Source organism: Malus domestica, chromosome 01 (assembly GCF_042453785.1).
Source record: "Malus domestica chromosome 01, GDT2T_hap1".
NCBI classification, from domain to species: Eukaryota; Viridiplantae; Streptophyta; class Magnoliopsida; order Rosales; family Rosaceae; genus Malus; species Malus domestica.
This window is the reverse complement of record NC_091661.1, coordinates 10,428,200-10,450,153: the sequence shown is the minus strand read 5'-3', so window position 1 is coordinate 10,450,153 and position 21,954 is coordinate 10,428,200.

The window sequence follows — 21,954 nt, the reverse complement described above, 5'->3', positions numbered from 1 at the left end:
CCCAACTATAAGTAGCATAAAGAGAAGATTAACATATATATCCAAAAGAATTAGCACGACTTTGAAGAAGCAGAAGTTTTATCTTGGTTATCTTGAACATCCTTCATTTATTTGTAAATATAATAACACATAAGTGTAGCATAGAGTTTTAGAAGCAAAAAGAGCAACAGATCAAACTTTAGAGACCATGAGAGAAGAAAGAATGTTTCTAAGAAACCAGTTAGTCGTAACTTTAGAGAAATGTAGACTATAGTTTACGATAGATTACCTTAATTTAGAAATTAGCAAACCACAAAAAAGAAAAATAATCTTAGACCAAAATAGTTTAGTTTGTTATTTTCCATTGAGAAAGCATAATCATATTTTGTATAGTGAAAAAAAATCCACAAGCCGATAGTATTGTATATCTTATTATTAGCCAAGCAGAAAATATAAAATCAGAAAATAATAAGCAGAATTATTTTTTAAACCAGTTGTTAGAGCATTTTCAAAAAAAATCCATAAAAACAATTAGACAAAATTTAGATTATATTCATCTCAATTAGAAGATAATAATAAAAATATTTAAAGGTTTCCTAGCAAAAGAGAGATAAAAGAGCTTATTGATCTCATATATAGTAAGCCTAAGCAAGTACAACTTAGATCATTAGAAATAGTTGAGTAGTTAAAATTAGAAGTTCGAAAAATTCAGTTAGTACAAAAATGTCACATCCCGGCCCTGCCACCACCACATCCCGGGCTCAACTCCGCCGTAGCACGATATTGTCCGCTTTGGGCCCCGACCACGCCATCACGGTTTTGTTTCTGGGACCCAGTGGATCACCCATCATGGGATTGCTCTCACGTGAACTCACTTAACTTCAGAGTTTCGATGGAACCCAAAGCCAGTAAGCTCCCAAAAGACCTCGTGCTAAGTAGAGATGAGAATATATATATATAAGGCTTACAGGATCCACTCCCCTAGGCGATGTGGGATGTTACAAAAAAGATTTGAGTGATCAAGTAGATAAGTTGCATAAGAAAATAGATAGATTATTTGTTTAATGACCGATTCTAGAACTAGCAGAAAATATATCCAAACTTTGAAAGAAATTAGTAAGTTAGATAAAGAACCATTAGGTTTAACAGATTTTTCAACACAGGTAGCTAGTAGTAATATTTCCATTAGGCAAAATAATTTAATTATTCAATTAGTTTTAAGTTTGGCTGAAAAAGATCAAGTTGATGAACAAATAGTAGAAATAAACCAAGTTCTACATAACGCATCTTCGTCACTTCCACCATCTTTGCTAGAAAAATTAGAAAATTTAACTTTAAGTGCAAATAATAATATTAGAAGGCCTAAGATAAATCCTTTTGATAACAGAAAATGGAACTCTTTAGGAGAAAAGGAAAAGAAGTAGTTAGAGCTGAAGACATTTATCCAAATGAAGAAGAAGCACAAGAATTTATTAGAAAAGAATTTGAGAAAACACAGAAAAATAAATATAATTTGTACCAATTAGGTTTATTTGAAAATAAAAGTAGAATTGTAAGTAGCATCAGTCAACATGAAGTTATTTGTATCGATAAAGAAGTTACACTTACTTTAATTAGTAAGGAAGCAGTTATGCATTTGAGAGAATCACATTTTAGTTAGATTCATATATGAACAATATTAATTGGAATAGCAAGATTAACCAAAGCACAAGTAGGCACAAAAGCATTGGTGTACATATATGATGATAGATGGGATAATCACCAACAAGCAACAATAGCAACAGTTGAATAGACTTAAGTTGAAACTCAGCAATCATAGGATGTATTCCAAATTATGTTATGACAATAAACGAATTTAGTAAATATATTAAAGTAAGCATAAGAACAAAAAATTATAATATGAAAGGAGAGTATAAAAATTTGTGTATTAGTTTAATGTATATTGGAAATGTGTCTGATAAATATAATCATAAGTTTAATTTAGAATTTCAAAATTTAGTTCAAACATTTGGTAGTAAGCATATAAATATGATAGAAGCAAAACCCGTAGATAATAGCTTTTTAGAAGGAACTCAGTGGACATTACCTAATTTACAAGTAGCAAAAAATCGACAATCATATAGAGTACAAATATATGAAACTAGTACAGGTAAAGCAACAATTAGGTTAGTAATTACAAGCAACTAGAAAATATAGAAGAGGATGATAGTGATATCGAAAATGAGAGTATTCATATGGCTTTTGATAATTTAGATATTAATTTAGTTGAGCAAAATTTTGATCATATTGTAGATAAGCTTATAGAAGATATTGATCATTTAGATGAAGAACAATACTTAGAAAAATATAAGACATATGATTTAAGACTACACAGAATTTCAAATGAAGAGATGAAAAAATTAATTTTAGAAATAGGAGTAGAACATCTTTTAGGATCAAAAGAATATAATAATTTATTAGAATTGAAAGTAGAATGTAATCCAGCAGAAGAAAGTAGTACATCATGAGTAGAAAATCCAGGATACACAGGTATAACTGATCAACAATTTTTGAGACCAACAAATGAATAATATAAAGAACAAGCAAAAGTGTATTACATAGAAGAAAGTATGACGAAACCACCTAAAAAAATAGGATTCCATATTTGAGAGGATTGGAACAAATTAATATAGTAGGAAATATATTAAATTTAGATACTGTAGATCTATAAGATTGGGAAAGAATGGTTAAGAGATGGGAGAAAGTTACTTACATGCAGCATTAATGTTAGATTTTAGTAATTCACAAAATATGTTAGATTACTTTGAGCATACTTTAGATAGTTTAGTTTTTTATTATTTTCAGTCATGGAAAGTTCAAAATTCAGAACAACATCAGGTAGCTAAAACACATTTTAATATTGATGATTTTGTTACTTTGATTAAACAAGAATTTTTAGGTCATAATAAGTTAGATGATAGAAGCGAACAAGAACAAATAAGAGCAATTAGAAATTTAGAACAATTACAAATTTGTGATTTACAGTATATAACTGAGTATATTACAAATTTCTTTAAATATTTAAGAAGAACGGGTAGAATTAGTGATATTAATTTATTAGATACTTATATGACAAAAATAAAAGGACCAATAGGTGAAAAAATTTGGAATGAATGGCAAAAGCTGTTGGAAATGTGCCCTAAAACCAATCATATGATGATACTTTACGGACATTTCACATGTTAAACTAATTTAGTTTAATATCAAGGGCGAAGATTATTGTTTGAGCCGTCTCATATAAATGGTATACGCTTAAACGATAAGTCCAAGGAATATGTGATTGGGAGAATGCGATCTAAAGAAGTTAGATTCATGAGACCATTCTTTCGTAGACAAATCCTAAACGTTCCTGATCATAGGATTGCCAATTGGGCATTAACAGTCCGTTAAGATCAGTACGTGCTGTGTCTTCTCTCAGGGAGAGTGACTAGTCTCGAGTCATTGGTGTGTGTGACATCAAGACAAGCATGTAGGTGCTCAATAATGAATGAGTCCACTGAACACGATCAACGAGGAGTTCTCATACTCATGTCACATGAGAACTCATGTCACATGAGAACTCATGGTTGGGATAATGCAAAGTAGTCCTTTGACCTGAGGCATCATAGTTGTCTTGTGGTTAAGTCCTTGATCTTTGATTATGTCAAAGTCACTCCATCAGGAGGGTGTCCACGGCATCGTCGGGGTTAAGCCACTTAGCCATGGAGGCAAGTGAATGCGCAACAAGGGATCTCTAACCTTCAAATTGTTTGAGGGAGAATACTCTATGATATGATTAAGAATCTCTGGCCAGAGTATGAATGAGATTTAGGAAGTCATTCCAAATCACATTTAAGGTAATCATATAAGTAAATGAATCACATTGGATAGTAGACATGATTAAACTATCAAACCAAACAATGTGGTCAAGAGTATTGTATTAGAGAAAAACCGTATTGCATAGTAATCCTAAACTAAATAGGCTCTCCACCTCTTCTGATTAGCTTAGGTAACCATGACATACTGCTAGGTGTCACTCATGGTTTGTGGAAGCCCTAAACGTGTATAATCACTAAAGGGAGAATTGAAAGTAAGTTTCAATTCACAATCGATTTGAAAGTGTTCTAATCGCCCACTGCCTCGCTAAAAGGAACCTAATGGATCGTACACCATGTAAGGCAGAGATTGAAGAAACAATGGAGATGAGTAAGAATAATTAAATGGTTTAATTATTTATGGCAAGGATTAATTAATATGTTAATTAATCAAACGAATCAAGTTCGTTAAAAGACCACGGGTTAGTTTTGGGCCTCAAGGCCCAATGGGCTTCGAACGTCAAGCCCATTGACTTAAGTTGTATGACAACTTAATGACAAATAATTCACAAAGGCCTTAAAAGCCCAATGAAACCCTATGGCCGGCCATTTAGTTAAAGGAATGGGTTTTGGACTTAATTACAAGTTTGTCACTCCAATGAATAAAGGTATAAATATGACTTTATAGCCAAAATTCATTTAGGGTTTTCTTTTAGAGAATTGGAGAGAACATATCTCTCTCTTTTCTCTCTAAGAGGCCGGCCTCCTTGGAGGGTTTAGCTAGCAATCTTACTACTCCAAGGTCACTCATTTCTTCTCCAATCTAACCTTGGTCAAGAGACTTAGAGGTTCTCAATTTTGGGAACTTGGAGAAACCTATTCTTCCATCCAAATCCATGGATCTAAGAAGCAAGGAATGAAGGCCCTATCTCTTGGGTGATTATCCTTTGCTTATGCAAAGAGGAATCAATAAAGGTATAAATTTCTCAACTCACTTTGTTTTGAGTTGAGTCTTGGTTCACCAATCTACTTGGCTTTGAATTTCATGGTTAATGTTTTGTTTTTAAGTGCATACAAGCATGATTCCGCCTTTTAATTGTTAATTGCATGCTATGGATGTTGCTTAAATGAACATGTTTTTCACAAAATCTCCTTCAAGTGGTATCAGAGCCTAGGTCTAGTAGTTGGTGAATCCTTTTGGGTTTTGTAGTTCATAGTCTTTGATTTAAATGTTGTAATATGTTACAAGATTTATTCTTGCTTCTTTGAACGTAAATTTTGTTAGAAAATTTGCCATCTCAAATGTTGTAGATGTAGTTCATATGAGCATGAATATTGGAGCTAAAATTTGGTGCCATGTTTTTGGGAAAATTCGGCCAAATCCAAAGGGTGGATTTTTGGGTTCATGTTTGACTTGTTAAATGTGTTTTCAAGTAACTTTTGGAACCCCTATGTACCCTAGTTTGGTTATACGTTATTTCCCTTAAGTTTGAATGGTTTTGGGATGTCTTTGGGTGAAAAATGTTCATGGAAATTTTTTGAGTTTTTCATGAGTGTTCTTCATTGTTCTTGACATTTTTGCCAAGAACAAAAAGTTTGGTGTTTTGATTCAAAGTTTTGATTTATTTCATAAAGTTTATGTTTTATGTTTTTCATATATTTAAATGTATTAGATATTTGTTTAGAAAGGTGATGGAATTATTGGTGGGTGTGTAAGGATTAATTCCCTTTCACACACACCACTTGTAGGCCTGGCAATTCCTGACACGACCCGATAACTCGACACGACACGACACGAAATTAACAGGTGTTCGGGTCGACACGATAACGAAACGGGTCGTTATCGGGTAACCCGATAAGCACCTGTTAAGATAACGGGTTTGTTCGGGTATACACGTGGGTAACACGATACACGATAAGCAGAATATTAATTTAATAATTTATAACCCTAAAAAATACTATAATAATTATATATATATTAATTTAACAATTTTATACCCCTAAAAACTATAATAATTATATATATATATATATATATATATTAAATTAACTATAATAATTATAATAATTATATATACTATAATAATTATACCCAAAATATTAACTATAATAATTATATATATATATATATTAAATTTTATACCCCTAAAAACTATAATAATTATACATACAAAATAAATAGATTTAAATCTACTTAATAAATAAATATATATATATATACACACACACACCATTGAACTTCATGGGATACGAATTATACGAAACTAATTTCAACGATCCAACCGTCAAACATGTTTGTATATACTTCGAGATCGCATACGCAAAAAATTGCAAAAAACAAACATTCAGAGAACAAGTAACGGGACAAAATTTTTCGACGGTTATAAACGAAAAATCACGATTTAACGGTCATTTTAACTCCGATTTTGATGATTTTTTACAACCACTCCTTGACCCTATATGAATACAATGATTGAATTCGATCTTCAATTTAAAATATTTACACTAGTGGATACCACAAAATCTTATGTTATACTTAATAAAAGTATGAATAAACTCTTAAGTATTAGTGAATCTATTGTTTTGATGGGATACTCATTCTACAAAACTAGTTTCAATGATCCAACCGTCAAACATGTTTGTATATACTTCGAGATCGCATACACCAAAAATTGCAAAAAACAAACATTCAGAGATCAATTAACGGGACAAAACTTTTCGACGGTTATAAACAAAAAATCACGATTTAACGGTTATTTTAACTCCGATTTTGATGATTTTTTACAACTACACTCCTTGACCCTATATGAATACAAGTAATGAATTCGATCTTCAATTTAAAATATTTACACTAGTGGATACCACAAAATCTTATATTATACTTAATAAAAGTATGAATAAACTATTAAGTATTAGTGAATCTATTGTTTTGATGGGATACTCATTCTACGAAACTAGTTTCAAAGATCCTACCGTCAAACATGTTTGTATATACTTCGAGATCGCATACGTCAAAAATTACAAAAAAAAAAACATTCAGAGATCAATTAACGGGACAAAATCTTTCGACGGTTATAAAAAGAAAAATCATGATTTAACGGTCATTTTAACTCTGATTTTGATGATTTTTTGCAGCTACACGCCTTGACCTTATATGAATACAATGATTGAATTCGATCTTCAATTTAAAATATTTACACTAGTGGATACCACAAAATCTTATATTATACTTAATAAACGTATGAATAAACTATTAAGTATTAGTGAATATATTGTTTTGATGGGATACTCATTCTACGAAACTAGTTTCAATGATCCAACCGTCAAACATGTTTATATATACTTCAAGATCGCATACGCCAAAAATTGCAAAAAAAAAACATTCAGAGAGCAAGTAACGAGACAAAACATTTCGACGGTTATAAACGAAAAATCACGATTTAACGGTCATTTTAACTCCGATTTTGATGATTTTTTACAACTACACTCCTTGACCCTATATGAATACAATGATTGAATTCGATCTTCAATTTAAAATATTTACACTAGTGGATACCACAATATCTTATGTTATACTTAATAAAAGTATGAATAAACTCTTAAGTATTAGTGAATCTATTGTTTTGATGGGATACTCATTCTACGAAACTAGTTTCAATGATCCAACCGTCAAACATGTTTTTATATATTTCGAGATCGCATACGCCAAAAATTGCAAAAAACAAACATTCAGAGAGCAAGTAACGGGACAAAACTTTTCGACGGTTATAAACGAAAAATCACGATTTAACGGTTAATTTAACTCCGATTTTGATGATTTTTTACAACTACACTCTTTGACCTTATATGAATACAATGATTGAATTCGATCTTCAATTTAAAATATTTACACTAGTGGATACCACAAAATCTTATGTTATACTTAATAAAAGTATGAATAAACTATTAAGTATTAGTGAATCTATTGTTTTGATGGGATACTCATTCTACGAAACTAATTTCAAAGATCCAACCGTCAAACATGTTTGTATATACTTCGAGATCGCATACGTCAAAAATTACAAAAAAACAAACATTCAGAGATCAATTAATGGGACAAAACTTTTCTCCGGTTATAAAAAGAAAAATCACGATTTAACGGTCATTTTAACTCTGATTTTGATGATTTTTTGCAGCTACACTCCTTGACCTTATATGAATACAATGATTGAATTCGATCTTCAATTTAAAATATTTACACCGGTGGAAATCACAAAATCTTATATTATACTTAATAAAAGTATGAATAAACTATTACGTATTAGTGAATCTATTGTTTTGATGGGATACTCATTCTACGAAACTAGTTTCAAAGATCCAACCGTCAAACATGTTTGTATATACTTCAAGATCGCATACGTCAAAAATTACAAAAAACAAACATTCAGATATCAAGTAACGGGAAAAAACTTTTCGACGGTTATAAACGAAAAATCACGATTTAACGGTCACTTTAACTCCGATTTTGATGTTTTTTTACAACCACACTCCTTGACCCTATATGAATACAATGATTGAATTCGATCTTCAATTTAAAATATTTACACTAGTGGATACCACAAAATCTTATATTATACTTAATAAAAGTATGAATAAACTATTAAGTATTAGTGAATCTATTGTTTTGATGGGATACTCATTCTACGAAACTAGTTTCAATGATCCAACCGTCAAACATGTTTATATATACTTCGAGATTGCATACGCCAAAAATTGCAAAAAACAAACATTCAGAGATCAAGTAACGGGACAAAACATTTCGACGGTTATAAACGAAAAATCACGATTTAACGGTCATTTTAACTCCGATTTTGATGATTTTTTACAACTACACTCCTTGACCCTATATGAATACAATGATTGAATTCGATCTTCAATTTAAAATATTTACACTAGTGGAAACCACAAAATCTTATGTTATACTTAATAAAAGTATGAATAAACTCTTAAGTATTAGTGAATCTATTGTTTTGATGGGATACTCATTCTACGAAACTAGTTTCAATGATCCAACCGTCAAACATGTTTGTATATATTTTGAGATCGGATACGCCAAAAATTGCAAAAAACAAACATTCAAGAGCACGTAACGGGACAAAACTTTTCGACGGTTATAAACGAAAAATCACGATTTAACGGTTAATTTAACTCCGATTTTGATGATTTTTTACAACTACACTCCTTGACCTTATATGAATACAATGATTGAATTCGATCTTCAATTTAAAATATTTACACTAGTGGATACCACAAAATCTTATGTTTATACTTAATAAAAGTATGGTATAGTACTATTGTTTTATTTTTTTTCATAATTATTTTGGTAAACTTCTCATAATTTGAATGATTTTTAATGTTTGGTTTTTCTATGCTTAGTTTATGCAGAAGATAGTTATGACGTGGAAAACCTTACTGAAAACATCATCAACATAACTCTTGAAGGTAATAGATCAAGTCAAAGTTCCAATGCAATTTCATGATGATCGATGTAAATCGAGGATTTTGTAAATTGAGGTTTAAACTTTTGAGAAGGATTTCACAACCTTGAAAACAAAAACTGTTTCATTTTGCATATCCTTGCACATTTAAAATTTGTAATAGATTAGTAGTGTATGTATTATTTTTTTATTAGGCTCTTATTTTCGAGTGTAGATGTAGTACTTAAACGACAAATGTGTTTTAATGTTTTGAAGTAATATTTATGTGGCAATGTGTGGTATGTGCAAATTTAAGAAAAAAAATATATTTTTCTTAACGGTTCATAACGGGTCGGGTCACTTTACCCGTTGGGTAAAGTGACACGACCTGTTAAGGACCCGTTAAGATAACGGGTGTGACATGACACGACCCGTTAAGATAACAGGTGTTACACGAAAACGACACGAACACGACTGACACGACCCGTTTGCCAGGCCTAACCACTTGCACCACTTGCATGCTTTATGTCAAACTTACCAATCAACACACACATCACTCCTTTCACCTCTCCAAAACCGGCCACTCCCTCAATGGAAGTACTTTTGGGGCTTTTATGCAATTACATAAAGTTTTGATACTTTTGTGTATTTGCACTTTGGCCCAAAAGTTTACGTTTTCACGTTTAGGTCCAAAAACGCTAAAGGACAAATTGTTTTGCTCCTTTAATGAAGTTTTTGCATTTGTTGAAATTTTTGGGTTCTAGTTGTGGACTTTCGTGTTTTTACAAAGTGACCCCAAAAGTTTATGTTTTTGCAATATAGCCCAAAAGTTGAGGTTATTGCATTTTGGCCCAAATTAAGTTGAGAACAAAATTGTTTTGTCTCTTAAATGAGAATTGGATTTTCATTTCATTTAGCTCCATTTAAATCAATTTTATGGATACAAAAACCAAATGAAAATGTTGCATTCAATTTAATTAGTTAAAGTGTTAATTAATTAAAGGGTGATTATGAACCTAAGCCTACGATAATTGAGCTATGTGAAAGGCCGTTTCAAATTTGTTTGAACCATGGGAATGTGTAGATTAGATTTTGGTTGTAATTTGATTTGATCAAATGTTGTAAAAGAGCATAAGCTCTTCTTTACTTTAAAGTAATTTGTTTTATTCAAATGTTGTAAAGAGCATAAGTTCATCTTTACTTTGAAGTACTCCTTTCTTGTATTATTTGATATGCATGAAAATGGAGTAGAGGGTCCAACGCCCCTAAGACAACACGCCTTAATGTGATTAAACGCGTAACTAAACTCAATCACCATCCCTAGACCAAGATTCAACACTAGGCTCGTGTTGAATCTAAACAAAGGTTCATAGTCATCCTAAGGCCCTAAGGCAACTATATAGTCCATCAAATGAATGCAAAGTTTATGTTAGTAGTATCATATACTCTTGCTTTAAAAACTGTTTTATAAGCATAGTGGGAGTATTATATACAACTAAATTCAATCAAATGGACCAATAGTTGTAATAGGACCAAAATTGTTTTAATAAAGATTAAAATGAATATTTATATGTGATGAGACTTAAAACCCTCAACCAAACCATTATTAAGCTGATAAGCGAGAGATGCTTTGAACATCTCTTCATAGGCCTTCCACCATGGTGGGCTTCAATTGTTTGTGACTCATACACCGTATTCGTCCAGTTCTGGGGTATGCAAAGTATGTGCTTACATTCAGGAGAAGCCTATAAACATATGATGAAGTGAAGGTAGGCAACGAGTATGGTCAATATGATATTCTTCTGAGGCCATTCTTGAACCCCTACTTGAACTAGCATGGTGGGAATGACTTAACTAAGTGCAATGGTGCCAATATGATATTCTTCTGAGGCATCATTTTCTAGAGGCCAAATTAGATGGGTAATTACAAAAGTTGTAAATGGCTAAAGCGTTATCCTCTCATCATTATTGTTGCTAGCCAATATGATATTCTTCTGAGGTGGGCTTGGTAATGGTGAGTCTCCCATACCCTACTAAGAGTTTCATCCAAAACTCTCGAATTCTAATGAGGGATGTGGAATTTGCCAAAAATAGTGGGTGGTGCTATTTGATTTAAAGACCCTGATCAAATGGCTTAAAATCAATCAATTTATATTCGTTATGTATTTGTTTACCAATATATTTGCAAACGCTATCCAAAACTTGACTAAGAAAAGCCGAATGCTTTAGTTTCCGGACTTGGTACCACAATCCCAAAGATTGTCTTAAATGGATTGTATATGTACCTAAGTAGTCTAATCCTCACAATCTTCCTATTGATAATGTATCATTGGAAGAACATGTTAGATAAGTCTATCATAAAGAGGACAACACTTTTAATGTCATAGTTCTTCACTTACAAATCGTTGTATGAAGAAATAAGAGTTGCTTTGAACAACCCTTAGCTAATGCAAACACTAGTGCTTGTTTCTTTGTTAAATGAACAAAGAACTTGAGAAGAAAGCACAAGGGCATGGACACTTTATGTGCCATGATTCTTCACTTACAAATTGTTGTATGAAGAAATGAGAGTTGCCTTGAACAACTCTTGAAAGTTTGTAATTATGTTTAGAACATACTGGTTGGTTGACAAAAATAGTCCATCAACATGGACTTATGATGATTTTGAATCATTGAGTGTTGAAGTGTTAAACCACCTCTAGAAATGGAAACTAGGCAAGGACTTCACCTTTGTGTCCCTATCCAAATGGTTCACTAAGTTTATTGTAAACTATATAGTGAACAATAAACACATGCTCTCCAAAATGTTTGATGTGTATAACACAATTGAAATAAGTTTCAAGAGAGATAGTGGGAGTTTAGGGACCATGACTATTGTAGTCAAAGGAGAAGTCAAATGAAGAAGATAAAATTAACTCCAAGGGAACAAACTTTCTTTATGAAAGGATGGACATTGGAAGGGGTATTTGCAAGAAATGTCTTGCAAATGTCAAGAACACACCTTTCGAAGGTGTTATAAATTGTTCTTGAAAAGTTCAAAACAGTTGGCTCTTCTACTTGAATGCTTGATTCCGTATTAGTAACTATGTTTTACAATCGTTGTAAAAGTGTGGCTAATAAGAAGTAGAAGATTAATGAGAGAAGAGAAAGTACTTCACATTCGGAACGTGAATCAAATGTAGATCTCTGCGAAAGCAGATGGTACTTACTTCCTCATATGAACTACCAAAGAAATTGGAAAAACCAAAGATTGTCTTTACATTCCAATTTTAAGGAACTTAATTCCATCACTATAAGCGATGGATGAATGTTTTGTTTGACAAAACATTGTTCTTTATTAATGAATGATTAGATTATTGTAATCTAATTAATTATCTCTATAGTAGAGATGATATGGTAGTGTTAAATTGTTTAGAATATAACGATGCTTAAAACCCAAAAGGTTGCAAGGTAGTGACTAATCCCAACTGAGTTGTGATACCTCTAAAACATAAATTACGAGTTGGTCATAGATGGATGCTTTGGATCGTTAGATCCGGATCCAATACCTTCTTGTTAAAATTGTATAGAGGCGAAATGTTCAAATCTTTATTCTTTTGGAAAGAAGAAAGAATCACAAAGTTGTTGAGGTTAATTCACTTAGATGTTAGTGGCACTTGTCCACAACATAATACTACTCATGTTGTTTGACATTCACCGAAGATCACTCTCGGTTGGACTATAGTTTATTTTGAATAAACACAAGTCCGAATACTTTGCAAAAGGTTTCAAAGAATTCAAGAAATGTAAGTTATTGACTAAGACGTCTAAAGTATTTACCTCCTTAGATTTGATCCAAGATAAGGTAACACTTTAGAACAGTTTCCTTGAAAGATATCAAGGAAAGAAGCATCATAAGATAATGGATTTCTCCATTAAGAGAAGAACGAACTCGAATAAGATTTAGTTCGTTGGATGTTATCAATTACCCATATATATAGGATATATATACTTCTAAGACAATATGATTGTCAATTAGAAGATCTTCCAAAATTTTCATGACTTCATAGGATGTAGTTGGAAAGAAAGACAAATCATAATTAAGATTTGGGGTTGTGTGCTAATAAGCAATATTTGTTTGAGAATTATCTTGTGGATATCCTTAAATTAACATTTGGATATCACTTCTATAAACCAACTAACAAATGTTGTTTGTTGGGTAGTTCATTGTAATCCTACACTAGGATTTGCCTAAGATAGCGCGAATGAACAAGAGATAGAACTCAAAGAATGGGTTCTTTGAGAGACAAGATGATAATCAACAAATATAACAACCTAGTTCCTATACCACAAGCTCCAAGGTAGTCGAGAAGGATTTATAAACTGTCTCAGTTGAATGGTTTGAACTTTATGACTATGTCATAGAGTTACACCTCTTAATTCGAAAGAAATAAGAATGAAAATCCTTATGACTACATTGAGTGTACATGCGACATATACTCAAGGAAATGGTAAAGTACCATTTGACCTGAAATAATGAAACCTTTATAGCTAATTGGTAGCTTAAGGTGACTACAATCAAAGAGATTGGTTGACTTTGAAGAAACCATCTTTGACGTAGTCTTGGTTTCAATTAATTCGAAGATTGCTAGCTACAACTAAATGGTGATTCAATGTCTGGACATAATATGGGTTTCCGAAACCATTATTAAGATAGTCTTGATAATATATGTCTAAAACTATGAATCACAAGACATGTAAGTTGTAGAGATCCATCCATCATGAATCTTAGCAAGCTAGTGGGAGCTATAAGCGTCGTATGAGAGAAAGATCAAATTGTTTGATTTCTCATAAAGATGTGAATGAATCTTTTGTTTACTAGGTTTACAAAAGATTAGTGGGAGTTAATCATATTCCTAAATTTGAATATATATATATATATATGATATATTAATTCTGGAAATGAAAAGAATACTTCTTCGTTAAAGTTATGACTTTAAACATTCTATAACGATAGAATGTATATGGGAGATATAGTCTAAATACATGGGATAGAAATCTCTAATGATATATTTCAAGATATAATTCGATTATATCAATCCCTAATAATAGACAAGTGATGCTAGGAAGTTTCTCATATGATGATAAACTTCAATTAGAATGACGACTCTAGTGAGACTAGCAAGTTGCCCTTCTCAAAGGGAACGTACCCTTTGACTCCCAAAGAAATAATGCGTAAATAGAATCCTTTATGCATACGCAGAAAGGTGATTTATGTATTTCATATTGTATAAAAAATATTGATATGAGTTGTACCTAGAAAGGTACAAGACGATATCAGTGCAAGCCTAGGATCAGAACCATGGCAACTGTCAAGTGAGTCCTTGAGTATTTAAGAAATACTAAAGGATAGATTCCTCAAAGAATGAGGAAGAATTAGAGTAACGTAATGGAAGCGTAAATGTATTAGATTATGAATCTAATCCATCATTGGATGTTTCTTCATTATGAATGAAGAGATAATCAGATATCTCTTTATTATGACTAAAGAGATATTTGGATGGAAACATTAAAAGTAATGACTTTAGTGTGTTCCATTATGAATGCAAAATATATTGCCATATAGAAGCTTACAACAATGTTGTTTGGATGGGAAAGTTCATGTATGAACTCTCTATTCGGTTCTAACCAGAAAATGTCTCTAGTGTACCGACACTATGACACTAATGGGGCGATAGCTCAAGCCAAGGAATCAAGGTCTCATCAAGATCCGAACTCAAATGAGAGACTGAACCACATGATTAAGAATCATGTATAATGGTGACGTCGTTATTCTCAAGGTTGCTTCTATGGATAACATATAGATATCCATTGTCTAGGCCTACTACTCAGCCATTTATGAAATGACTACAGAAGAGGTATCATCACTGATGACCAAGCTGATTGGCTCTAGTGCAAGTGGGAGATTGTTGGAAATGTGCCCTAAAACCAATCATATGATGATACTTTACGGACATTTCACATGTTAAACTAATCTAGTTTAATATCAAGGGCGAAGATTATTGTTTGAGCCGTCTCATATAAATGTTATACGCTTAAACGATAAGTCCAAGGAATATGTGATTGGGAGAATGCGATCTAAAGAAGTTAGATTCATGAGACCATTTTTTCGTAGACACATCCTAAACGTTCCTAATCATAGGATTGCCAATTGGGCATTGACAGTCCGTTAAGATCAGTACGTGTTGTGTCTTCTCTCAGGGAGAGTGACTAGTCTCGAGTCATTGGTGTGTGTGACATCAAGACAAGCATGTAGGTGCTCAATAATGAATGAGTCCACTGAACACGATCAACGAGGAGTTCTCATACTCATGTCACATGAGAACTCATGGTTGGGATAATGCAAAGTAGTCATTTGACCTGAGGCATCATAGTTGTCTTGTGGTTAAGTCCTTGATCTTTGATTATGTCAAAGTCACTCCATCAGGAGGGTGTCCACGGCATCGTCGGGGTTAAGCCACTTAGCCATGGAGGCAAGTGAATGCGCAACAAGGGATCTATAACCTTCAAACTGTTTATGGGAGAATACTCTATGATATGATTAAGAATCTCTGGCCAGAGTATGAATGAGATTTAGGAAGTCATTCCAAATCACATTCAAGGTAATCATTTAAGTAAATGAATCACATTGGATAGTAGACATGATTAAACTATCAAACCAAACAATGTGGTCAAGAGTATTGTATTAGAGAAAGACCGTATTGCATTGTAATCCTAAACTGAATAGGTTTTCCACCTCTTCTGATTAGCTTGGGTAACCATGACATACTGCTAGGTGTCACTCATGGTTTGTGGAAGCCCTAAACGTGTATAATCACTAAAGGGAGAATTGAAAGTAAGTTTCAATTCACAATCGATTTGAAAGTGTTCTAATTGCCCACTGCCTCGCTAAAAGGAACCTAATGGATCGTACACCGTGTAAGGCAGAGATTGAAGAAACAATGGAGATGAGTAAGAATAATTAAATGGTTTAATTATTTATGGCAAGGATTAATTTATATGTTAATTAATCAAACGAATCAAGTTCGTTAAAAGACCACGGGTTAGTTTTGGGCCTCAAGGCCCAATGGGCTTCGAACGTCAAGCCCATTGACTTAAGTTGTATGACAACTTAATGACAAATAATTCACAAAGGCCTTAAAAGCTCAATGAAACCCTATGGCCGGCCATTTAGTTAAAGGAGTGGGTTTTGGATTTAATTACAAGTTTGCCACTTCAATGAATAAAGGTATAAATATGACTTTATAGCCAAAATTCATTTAGGGTTTTCTTTTAGAGAATTGGAGAGAACATATCTCTCTCTTTTCTCTCTAAGAGGCCGGCCTCCTTGGAGGGTTTAGCTAGCAATCCTACTAATCCAAGGTCACTCATTTCTTCTCCAATCTAACCTTGGTGAAGAGACTTAGAGGTTCTCAATTTTGGGAACTTGGAGAAACCTATTCTTCCATCCAAATCCATGGATCTAAGAAGCAAGGAATGAAGGCTCTATCTCTTGGGTGATTATCCTTTGCTTATGCAAAGAGGAATCAACAAAGGTATAAATTTCTCAACTCACTTTGTTTTGAGTTAAGTCTTGGTTCACCAATCTACTAGGCTTTGAATTTCATGGTTAATGTTTTGTTTTTAAGTGCATACAAGCAGGATTCCGCCTTTTAATTGTTAATTGCATGCTATGGATGTTGCTTAAATGAACATGTTTTTCACAAAATCTCCTTCAAAAGCATCCAAAGAAAAATGATATTGCAATAGGACCTAGAATTCAACATGTATATGATATACTTAGACAAGAGTGTAGTCAAATAAAAGTTAAGAAACAGATTAGGAAACAATTTTACATGAGTTGTAAAAATATAGATTTACCACAAAAATATGGTTGTCATAGGAAAAATAAGCATAAGAAAATATACAAAAAGAAATCTAAGTCATATAAACCCTACAAACAACATAAGAATTTCGGCATAAGACCTTCAAGAACATATAGTAAGAGAAAATATATTCCAAAACAATTTAGGAAAAGAAGTGGTAGACCTTGGATTAGAAAATATAAAGCACCAAAAGATAAGAGTAGTTGTAAATGTTATTTATGTGGAGAAGTTGGACACATTAGACCTGAATGTCCAAAATTAGGTAAATAGCCAAGAGAAAAAGTACATTTGATAGAGTTGTTTAAGTTAGAAGAAGATGAAGATACACAGTCAATACATAGCTTAGATGATTTAAGTGATAATGAGAGTATTTATAGTATAGAGAGTATTAACATGATAGATTCAAATTTAAAAAATTCAAATAGTTCAAATAGTGATTTAGAAGAGTATATGTATGCGTTCATAGAAGAACAACATGCAGAAGAGTATAAACATATAAATTTAGGTTGGCTAGAAAAATGCCATAAGTGTAGCAAGTTAGTTGCAAATAAATATTATAATACATATTCAATATTGTGTGAAAAATGTTATAGTAATAGGTTATTAGAAATTAATTCAGCAAAATCACAAGAAGGTACTCAAATATTAGGAAATATTGTTTATAGTATAGAAAAGCCAAAAAAATAGTTCTTTAATTACCATAAATTGTGAAATAGAAATAGCAAATGAACACAAAATACAAACAACAACTATGATAGATACAGGAAGTACAAAGAGTGTAATAAGAGAAGAGTTAGTTCCGGAAAAATATAGACAAAAATTAGCAAAACCAGTAAGAATAACACAGTTTGATAAGAGACCAATTTACTTAACACATTGCATTAATACTGAGTCTATTAAAGTAGAAAAACAACAATTTAATTTACCATTAACATTTGTTTCACCAGTATGATCATACCCATTCATTTTAGGTTTAAATTTTTGATAAGTTTAAAAGGTTTTTTTATTTATGAATCCTATTTAACATTTTCCAAAAGAGGTATCACAATAACTGATCAAAGTAATACTGTAGAAGCATACAAAAGCATAAGTATAGAAAAGTCTAGTGGCCAAGATATTTATTATTTAGAAAACTCAAAAGAAAATGATGAGCATAATAATATAGAAGAGTTTGATGAAAAAATATTTGAACATGAATATCTGATTTTAGAAGAAGGAACCCGTATAGAAATATTACTATTAGATAGACCAAAGAGCTTAGAAGAATTATTACAATTAGCATAACAAACTAGAATCATATGAGAAGACCCACAGTTACATTGGAGTAAAGATAAAATACTAGCAAAATTAGACATAATTAATCCAGATTTAACCATAAAGACAACTGATATGCCTTGTAGTTTAATAGATAAACAAGAGTTTGAGCAGCAAATAAAAGAGTTGTTAAATTTAAAATTAATTAGACCCTCTAAGTCTAGACATAGATCAGGAGCATTTGTTGTGAGAAAACATTTAGAACTAAAGAGAGGTAAGGCTATAATAGTTTATAATTACAAGAGATTAAATGATAATACATATGAAGATAATTATAAGTTACCAAATAAGGATGAGCTTATAAATAAAATTGAAAGACTAAATATTTTAGCAAATTTGATTGTAAATCAGGATTTTGGAAAATACGATTAGCAGAAGAATCAATTGAGTAGACAACTTTTTCTTGTCCAGAATGACATTTTGAGTGGCTTGTTATGCCATTTTGACTTTAAAATGCTTCATCGATCTTTCAAAGAAAGATGGATCAAATTTTCAAGAAATATGATAATTTTTGTAGTGTTTATGTAGATGATATTTTAGTACATAGTAAAAATAGAAATGAACATAGGAAGCATTTAGAAATAGTTTTACAAGAATTTATCAATAATGGAATTGTGATTAGCAAAAATAAAATAGCATTAAAAATGCAAGATATAGAATTTTTAGGAATGTATATCAAGTCAGGTATAATACAATTAGAAGATCGTACAGCAAAAAGGGTCTAAGAATTTTCAGATAAGTTAGAAGACAAAAAAAAGTTACAAGTATTTTTAGGATTGCTAAATTATGCAAGAAATTTTATCCATGATTTAGGAAGAAAAATAGCAGTACTACATAGTAAAACTAGCAAAACAAGACAAAAATATTTTAATAGTGAAGATATTAAATTAGTTCAAAAAATAAAGGAAGAAATTACTTAACTCAAGCCATTAACATTACCATTAGATGATAGTTACAAAATAGTTGAAGCAGATGCTTTATCATTAGGATGGGCATGTATACTATACCAGAAAAAATATAAGGAGTCACCAAAGTCTGACAAACAAGTTTATAGATATTCATCAAGAAAATTTGGTGATGTACAATCAAGGTTACCAGCAACAAATTTAGAAATTTTAGGAATAATTAATTCACTTGAAGCATTTTCTTTATTTTTACATATTGAAGTATTTACAATTAGAACAGACTGTCAAACTATAGTTTCTCATTATAATAAGATACATACTAATAAACAGGCAGCCCAAAGATTGGTTAATTTTGTTTATTCAATTACAGGAAATGGTTTTAAACCAATTTTTGAACATATAAAAGGTGGTGACAATACATTAGCTGATATCTTATCAAGATTAATTCATTGAACATGAATGGAATATCGTGGACCATCAAATAGTATAAGACCACAAGGCAGAATAGCACATTTCAATAGCATAATGATGCACCATGGACCTCCATCATTCAATGGATTTCAAAATAGCATAAGCAGACCAGCATCACCACCAGTACCCACTTTCAACTTTAATGGCACTCTTGTTGAAGGAATCAGAAATCCAACTCTGAGGTATAGGTCAAGAGTACCAAAACTCTCTGATAGGCAACAGGTTCTCTTAGATAATTTTTGGAATATCCAACTCAAACAGCAAAGCATGAGGCTAGGTCATGAAAAACTAATTAGGGCCTTAGAACAAGAGTTTGATAGCTTTAATTTTAATTTCCATCAAAGCCAGCATCATATTCAATCTCTTGAGCACAACCTTCAAGTCATTTCTAAAGACCATGAGTCATTACTTAGTAAGTTTACCAAAATGAATTAAGAACTCCAATCTCTTAGAATGCAGCAAAAGACAAATGACACCTTGAAAAGAGAATTGAAAATAGGTTTAGAAATTGATCAGCATAAGAATAAAGAAAAATAGGTTATTGAACCTATAGAACAAGTGGCTAATGACCCTGTAGAAGAGATTAAGATTAAGCTCTTAGAAGAAGACGTTGAAATTGAGCAGCATCAAAATAATGAGCAGCATCAACATCTGAGTGACAAAGAAAAGCAACAAAGATATGAAAGTTTTCTTAGGAATATACCTTTAGACTTAATAATAGATGATATCATATTAGAAGAAATTTCAAAAGCAAAATTAAGAATAACCAGATATGCAAAATGAGATCCTAATCAGAGCATCAGAGTCCATGAAAGAGTTAAAATTACAATTATAATGTGCTTTGCATCAGTCCATCTTTGATCCAAAACCAGGGATGTATATTATTACAAAGATGTATCCACCATGTCTTTATGATAGTATAGACAGTTGTATTTGTAAACCAGAGGTTAGCATAGCTGTAGCCAGGATTAACATGAGAGATTTTAAACCATAGCATTTTAGTTATGAGCATCATAAAAAGCATAATGTAGTAGAAGTGAACCCGGCCTCACTATTAGAGTTTGGCTATCTTGATAAAAAAATTATTAACTATATTTCCCAACTAGAATCATTTCCTTAAAAGCTTATAAAAGTAGCAAAAGATTATCTAGAACAATGGAAAGAAATTTGCATAAGTTTTATCAGTAATCCTCCGGATTGGTATGCACATATGCATAAGGAGAAAGCTAGATATATAGCCATGATTAATGAAGAGTCCTTTAGGCTATCCTCTATCTCCCCACACATGTGGACTCCTTCATACAAAAATATTATAAGATTTCGAGGGATCTAAATGCTAGCCTTAGATGAGTTTAAAGATTTTAGGAATGATACGTTACTAGTAGCAGAAGAAGAAGAAATGTATATTTACAGTAAGACAAGAATCAGTCATTAGCCCTACTGGAAGCCTTAAAATTTCAAAGGAGAAACAACAGATATGTATTACAAGGTAAAAGAAGATAAAGAAAGAGATGCAGAGCTAATAGAAGACGATGAACAATACTGGAACAATTTGACAGAAAAAGAGCTGCATAACATCGATAACATGATGGAAGCATGAAGAGCTAGCAGCAAATTAGCATAAGTTGAATAGTATCATGTAAAATAATGTATTTTCATACAAAAAAATCAATATCATTATGGACCCTGCTACAATAATGAAATAATGGCATAAGAGTAAATAAAAAAAGGGACTTGATCCATTATGGACTTTTCATACACAAAATGTCATTTTGATTAAGAATGAACAGTGTTAGGCCCTTTTTATTAAAACTTCCTTTATTTTAATCCAAACGGGATTCTAAGACTTAAGATAGTTTTAATATATTTTGTTATTTGCGTAGAACCACCTTTAGGGTGTTAGGGTTTGTAATCTTTATCATATTATCACTAATCAATAATCGCTTTTACCTATTCTGTTTCTCAATGCGCCAACATCAAGTTCTTAATATCATAAGCCATCAAACTCAATGAAGAAGAAATACCACGCAAGCTGCCCAGTACTTGGGTCAATTGGAAGGAATTAGTTTCAAGGACATGAATGAACCAACAC